Here is a 7,781-nt window from a genome sequence, read left to right on the forward strand (position 1 = left end):
TCAACGTAGCAATAACTCTATTTGCAGATGGTGTTCTACTGACTCCTGTACTTAAACATTATGTAATGGAGCAGCTTGCAAACTGTAACAGCAGCTAACTTACATTAAACACTGTGTTCCAGGCACTGACTAAGCATTTTATATGCATTACTGCGTTTAATCGTCGCAGTCTGTCAATATGGCAAGTAGTGTTGTTTTTATAGATAGGAGGCCCAGTGCGGCGTACTAACTTGCTCAAGGTTATGGGTCTAGATAGTTCTAGGGCCAGAACTTGAATCCAGGTGGCTATGGCTCTAAGTCTTGTGTTTCTAACCCACAATAAGCTCAATTGCTCTCATTCACCAAACATGATTCGGCATTTCCTCAGCAAAGCTTTTCTCCGATAGACTTTTTATAACCTGCTGCGTGAACACTACTCTGCAACCCCACCTGATTATCTTCTCTTGGAAGCAAAAGCTTTCACCATTTAGGAAGGAATGGTAGGATCCAAGGTATGAGAGGGTGGAGTACGATTCCGGTTATAAGATGAGCAACTGCTGGGGTTAATCTGCAGCATGGTGACTATAGTTAACAGCGCTAACAGTGCATTTGGAAGTCACTAAGAAGGTAGATCTTAAAAGTTCTCACCACCAAAAAAAAAAAAAAAAAAAAAAAAAAAAAAAGTAACTGTGTGGTGATGGATATTAACTAAAATTACTGTGATTATTTTGCATTGTATACATATATCAAATCACTGTGTTGTACACTTAACCCTAATAACGATGTTATATCTCAATGAAAAAAATTTTTAAAAAAGGAATTTCCAAGCAGTGTTGAAGATCCGACACTCTTCCTGAGTTAGAAAGATAAGTGTACACTGCTCAGTAGGAGAAGATTTTCAGCAAACTACCTTTTACTAGTGATGTGACCTTGTCAAGATTTTCATGACAACCCTGGTCACCAGCTTTTTGAACAGTCTGCTCCTAGAGGAACTGCCCAATAATTGTAGTTCCTGCTCCTCCAAAGAGCTCTCTCTTCCTCCTCCTCCCTCTCCTTGTCCGTATCACAGGCGAGGAGGAAGAGAACAGCGGTCAGAAAATCTCAAATGATGAGAAGCACACACTTCATGTCATTTTATTCTTTTGAAATGTAGATTCCATGGTGACTTTTTAAAAGGAACAGTTAAAACGTTTCTGAATTCTTTTTCAGGTTGGGAATTGATGGGAAAATTTTGGCCGTTTATGCTTAACCAGTTAAATAGCTTTCACATTCCTTAGCAACCAAAACGTTTTATAAGGCATCTCAGTCAGGAAGGTTTTTGGAAGGTTTTTCCTTTTATGTGTGACAGAGAGCAAAATTTTGAGCTGAATTTAAATAAGAATGTTTTAAAATTGAGATTCCAACTAGTATCATGACATGTGGTTTGCATAGAAACAAGTGATAAAATTCTTTTAGAGCATTGCACTCCATCTTGGTAAAGCAGGTGGTCTCAAAGCATCTGTTTTTTGTTTGAATTTTTTAAATCATGAATTTAAAAAAAAACTCAATAAAACAAACTTGGAAGGACGAAAAAACTTAAAGAGGTAGAAATGAAAGACTTTAAGACCCTTCCTCGGAGAGGCAATCACTATTAACATTTCCTTCCAGTCTTTTTTCTATTCATGTTTGCAGCATGTTGTACTGTCTTGATAGGCATGGTAATGATGTGGTAATAAGCATCTCCAAATTTTGATCAAATATCAACCAAGATATTTGTTTCTAACTCATGCTGCATGTCCGTGGCAGGGCTATTCGAGACCCTGCACCCACGCTGTTGTCATCCTTCCTCAGAGCACTCACGACCTGGAACATCTCTGGTAACCGCGACAGGGTGGAAAGTGCGCTCTGAGTGTCCACACACTGAAGGCTGACTGCTCAGACCCAAAATAACACATCTTCTGCCCACAAATCAATGGCGAGGACTGATCACATGGCCTTATCAACCACAGGCCGCCACTGTATCATGTGAGCTTTACTAAACAATACGATTATTATTAAATGATACTTTTAAGGCTTAGTTTGAGTTGCATGAAATTCACAAAATTACATTTCTTTTCAAATTAGTCTACAGTTCAGACTTTTAACTGAATCCTATCGGATTGCTGAGGGTACATTTGTGTTGGTCATATCTATTGTATTTTGTGTTGGAAAGTAATGTGTTTCCCCTCCTCCAGATGTTTCCTTCCATGAGCTGAGAGCCCCACCAGCCTAATACTCTTGTCCTCAAGGGACTTAATTTGACTGGTGTGACTGGAAGGAGAAATTGGGCACCACAGCCCAAGCCTTCTTCTCTCTTTCCTCTCGAGACGGGGCTGCCCACAGGAAGTGCAGTCTGCCCCCACCCACACGCTGTTGGGGAAGGTCTGCGGGAGTCTCCTTCTGTGACTGGCTGGTCAAACCTGGGTCATTCCAGGATCTAGGACCAAGAAGCCCATTTGTTCCATATATAAGTCCCATCCTCTCCTATCACATTTATCAGAAATATCAGTAATCAGGGTGATAATTTCATGTCTTATCAGACAGGTTTTGACTCATTTCTCAACTGGACGGACCAGAACTCAGGCGAGTGAGATGCTGTTTCTGGGGTCTGTTAAACCTGAGCCCCGGATTAGCACCGTCCCCACGTGCCCTTTTCTCCGTGGCCTTACCATGGACTGATTTGGCAGCTTCCCCAAATAATGAACCCAGATCTGAAGTTGCACTTCTCCAAGATAAACATCCCCAGGGGGCTAATAAGCTTGATCTAGTTGAGGTCTAAGATCAGAGTTTATTTATCTCTCTGGCTTCTGTAGTGTAATTTCTCCAAAGCCTAGTGATGTTTAGATAACCAGACCCGTAGTGATTAAGGGAGGGTCAGATCAAAGCCGGGGCAGAAGAGCAGGGTGGGTGGGGTCCTAAGTAAAGGAGGGAGAGACGGGGCCAGGCACTAGGACAGCTCCACCACCCCAGGGGGGCCCAGGTTGTGAGGCAAGTCATAGAGAGATTTTTGATTCCTTGGTGAGTGGGGCAGCCAGGACACCATGGCTGGATTTACTTCAAACACGGACTATGGAGCAAGAGATTTACTCCTGCTTTTTAGACAGAAACATTGTGGCCTCTGTTCCTTTCTCTTGCTTTTCGTAAGTCACCAAATATTTCAGTGGAAGCAAGGATAGAGACAGACAAAATCTCCTGTGACCATTTAAACAGCTTCCTGACAGTTTCATTTGTACGTAACACCTTCTGCTCTGCATATGTTTGTATCTGTCACTTTTACAAATACAAGGCTCTTAACTATTTTAAAGGTCTATTCTGGCTGATATTCAGCTGCTTTGAATGTACCTGTGCAGTGGTGATGTGCACAATATTCAACAACCAGCACAGCGTGGGTCCCAGCCAAACAGGACAAACCCCATACGTAAACCACCCTAGATTAGGAAGGTGTGCTTCCTGTAGGCGTGGTTGTGCCAAAAATCGTTTCCGTATGTATGTGAATATGGGGATTATCCGCCTCTCCGCAGGTCCGTGACATCCTGTGGTATTTTTCTTTCTCTGTCTGGCTTACCTCACTTGGTATGACCATCTCCAGGCCCATCCATGTGGCTGCCATTCCCAATTCTCTGATTACTCTAGTATTTTCTGCAACAGTAATCCTCCCTGTCTCTCTATTTTTCCCTCTTGTATTATGGTATTTCTAAAAGCACGGTGTTCTGGGGAGTTTGTTGAAAATGCAGATTTCTGGGCGTCCCTTCAGGCCTGCCGAGTCAGAAGCCCTGGGATGGGCCCCATCCTGCTGGACTTTCAGCAGGCTTCTCAGACGATGCTGGTGCAGCTCACCCAAGCACGCGGGTCCCTCCCGGTGCCTTTCTCCATTTCTAAAGAGACACTTAGAATGTGGCTGTTTCCCTCCTGCTGTTCTCAGCAACCCACCTACTTTCACCTGATGATTTGATGTCTTAAAGGTAGGCCCTTATTCTTGTTTGACATTTTGAGACCATCAGCTTCCGCTGAATCCGGTCAGACATCCTTTTCATTGTCTCGGACGGGGTCGTAGACTTGCTGAACCTAAGCACAAACCTTTTTCAAAGAGAAGGCACATGGACAACCTCTGGTGTCACCTTCTCGTCTATATAGGAGACTCCTCCTCTTTTGAGGCTCCATGGATGAAGGAAGGAAGGAAGGAAGGAAGGAAGGAAGGAGGGAAGGAAGGAAGGAAGAAAGAAAGAAAGAAAGAAAGAAAGAAAGAAAGAAAGAAAGAAAGAAAGAAAGAAAGAAAGAAAGAAAGAAAGAAAGAAAGGAAGGAAGGAAGGAAGGAAGGAAGGAAGGAAGGAAGGAAGGAAGGAAGGAAGGAAGGAAGGAAGAAAGAGAGAGAGAGAAAGGAAGAAAGAAAAAGAGTGCGCCTTCCCTGCCCCCTCCCCTCTCCTTGGTGGCGAGGAGGGAATGAGGTACTAATCTTTTCATCAGGAACAAAAAAGGCAGGTCTTAGCTTTTCTCCTCCAGGCCGATTTCAATGAATTTATTCTACTATAAGCCAAGACCGTCTGCAGAGCTGGTGGTTTCGGTAACCACCGGGTTTTTAAAAGTAGGTTTTTTGACCTTCTAGCAGTTTGTGGGGTTGGAGTGGCATTAGCCACCGGCATGAATACGCTCTCAGATGTGGAGTGTGTTTTCCACAATGGGTCTCAGAGAGACGGGTGGAAGCCCTTCAGCCAGGGCCCCCCGCAGAGTGGTGACATTCCATGTGAGCACTGTTTCAGTGGACAAGCCATTGCCATTCACTTGTAGGTTGTAAGCTTTCCCGTGGTGCTCTGGGGGTCAAGGAGAAGGCTGAGGATGGATTCTTGTCCTTTTTGGGTAACTGAGAAGGAACCACCAACAGGCATGAAATGATGAATAATACTACAAAGTGGTGTAAACTTATATTCTCCAAACTGTAGGTGCTGTAGGAACTCAAAGGACAGAGCCTTCAGGGGGCACCGGAGAGGCAGGGTGAAGCTTTTTGGAGAGGATGGCTATGAACTTCACCTTGAAGGGTTTGGGAGGACACTGCAGGTCCGGGAAGGACGCGAGCGAGGCTTGGAGATGGGACCGAGGGGGGCCTGTGTGGGAGGTGGCCTGGCAACAAGGAGGGCTCACTCTGGGCCCTGCGGGGAAGAGGCTGAGGAGGCCCCTGAGAGGCAAGCAGAGAAGCTAAAAACAAAACAAAACAAAACAGGAAACAGGGGGTAGCCGAGTGTTTCTGAACCGGGGAAGTGACAAGTTTAAAGAAAAGCTTTTGTGGTTTCGTGGAAATGACTCTATGACCCAGGGTTTCGTGGCAGGACAACAACTTAGCAGCTACCTTGCTGAGCTGCGATTTGGCTCAGAGCTGCTTCTTCCCTTCATTTTTCTGATTTATAAGGTGGTGAGGATGATGATGATGATTTTTGTCCCCCCTCCTTATGTCCAGGCATCACCAATCAGAAAGGACATGGCCTCGTGTTGGAGCAGGGTTCCTAAGGCCAGCCCCATGCTTTGGTGGGTCCTGAACCTTATCCTTGAATGGACAGATGAGTGATGAATGGGGGAAAAAGAGCAGGGGGCCTGAAGGGAGAGTTAAGAGACTCGGGTTCTAGCTGTGGTTCTATTCCCAGCCTGCGGTGGAACCAGGAGCAAATCCGTCTTTCTGGAACGCATTTCCTTGCCTCTAGAATGGGGATAGCCATTCCCGCTCTCCAGAGGGGTTGTGGGATCTGGTGAGTTGCCACCTGTGTGTGTGTGTCCTTGTGAGCCTTACAGCTTCTTGCAAAAAGAAGCATTCTTGTGTCTTTCCACTCTAGCTTGCTTTGTAATTTTCTGGGTGTTGTCTGATAACCAGAATTCAGATAACTGTCAGTTGCCAGAGTTGCCTGTTTTTCCTCCGGTGGGTGTCTGTGTACCTGTGCCAGCTCCGTGACTCTTTCCTATTGAGGCCAGTGGACCTTTGTAGGGGAGGGGAGCTCCAAGGCCTGTGGGAGCTTCTTAGACAGTTGTCACCAATCAAGTCCTGGGATCTGGTGTTCCCTGGGGTCTCGATAGCACAGAGACCCGGGAAAACAGACTGTTGACCATGAGAATACTGGTGCATCTGACCACTGACAAAGAGCCTACATTTCTCCTGGTCAAATAAATGGTCCCCCACAGCCTGGATGATCCAGTAGGTGGGCTGGATATTAGCTGGGCCTCCCACCAGTGTTGAGTCATTAGCAGCCAGAACATCCTCCTGTCCCAGGGCTTGATGTGACCTGGGGTCAGGATTGTTCTGACTTCAGTTTCCTTTGCTCTCCTAATCATTTCCAGGCAGCCCTCTCCCTGACATGAGAAATATGGCCCCTGTTTATGGAACTTGTGGGCAGGTTTAGACTTCGGGGTCCTAGGCCACTCAGCAGGGGAAAGCCAGGCTGATGACATCCAACCAAGGAGCGACGTAGATACCACACAAAAAGCAGAGGAACTTGGACTTGGAACTAGAACATCTCAGCTCAAGTTCTTGCTCTGACCGTCAGTGCCTGTGAGCTTCAGGAACACAGAGTGAGCTTGGCTGGCTGCTGAAAATTTTATAAGCTGCAGGTTCACTGTCTTAAAACAAGAAAGGTGATCTTTGTCCACGCCCACTGTCCCCTACCTACCCCTTCCCCAATCCAAGTTTTGTTGTAAAAATCCAATAAGATACTGGATGTTTGAGGAAACAGTTTATTTATTTCTTTATTTTTGTTGGAGTATAGTTGGTTTGCAATGTTGTCTTAGTTTCTAGCGTACAGCATAGTTATTCAGTTACACATATATATCCCTATTCTTTTTCATTCTAGGCAATTACAAGCTATTGAATGCAGTTCCCTGTGCTAGACAGCAGGAACTTGTTGTTTACCTATTTTATGTATAGTAGTTAGTATCTGCGAGTCTCGAACTCGCGGTGTATCCCTCCACCCCCGCCCCCTTTCTTCCCAGGTAACCATGAATCTGCTTTCTATGTCTGTGAGTCTGTTTCTATTTTGTAAATAAGTTCATTTCTGTCATTTTAAAAAATTCCACATATAAGTGATAGCATATGGTATTTTTCTTTCTCTCTCTGGCTTACTTCACTCAGTATGACAATCTCCAGGTCCTTCCATGTTGCTGCAAATGGCATTATTTTATTCTTCTTTATGGCTGAGTAGTATTCCATTGTATAAATATACCAGAACTTCTTTATCCAGTCATCTGTTGATGGATATTTAAGTTGCTTCCATGTCTTGGCTACTGTAAATAGTGCTGCTATGAACATTGGGGTGCAGGTGTCATTTTGAAGGAGGGTTCCTTCTGGATATGTGCCCAAGAGTGGGATTGCTGGATCAGAGGGTAAGTCTCTTTTCAGTTTCTTAAGGAATCCCCATCCTGTTGTCCCCAGTGGCTGCACCAAACTGCATTCCCACCAACAATGTAGAAGGGCTCCCTTTTTGAGGAAGCAGTTTTAAATCATCAAGGGTGGTACAGTGTAGGGTCTTTTCCTTTTGTGCAACATAAGGGGGACATTTGGGGAAAGGAGGAGCCCTGATCCCTCAGCTTCTGCTGTTGTGAAACTTTGGGGGATATTGTCAGGGCCCCTCCAGCAGGGTCAGTTTGGCTGTCCCTCCAACCTTTGAAAACTATACTCGACTGGATGGCAAGCAGTTACTTGGGGTGACAGAGAAGGAACTGGCTTAAGCAGCTTGGCCTTTAAACACACCTGGGAGTTACTCCTGTTGCCAGGCCAGGGGGTGGGACTGCCGCAGTTTTCCTTCTTTCCT

The sequence above is a fragment of the Camelus dromedarius genome, chromosome 36, assembly GCF_036321535.1.
Source record: "Camelus dromedarius isolate mCamDro1 chromosome 36, mCamDro1.pat, whole genome shotgun sequence".
NCBI lineage: Eukaryota > Metazoa > Chordata > Mammalia > Artiodactyla > Camelidae > Camelus > Camelus dromedarius.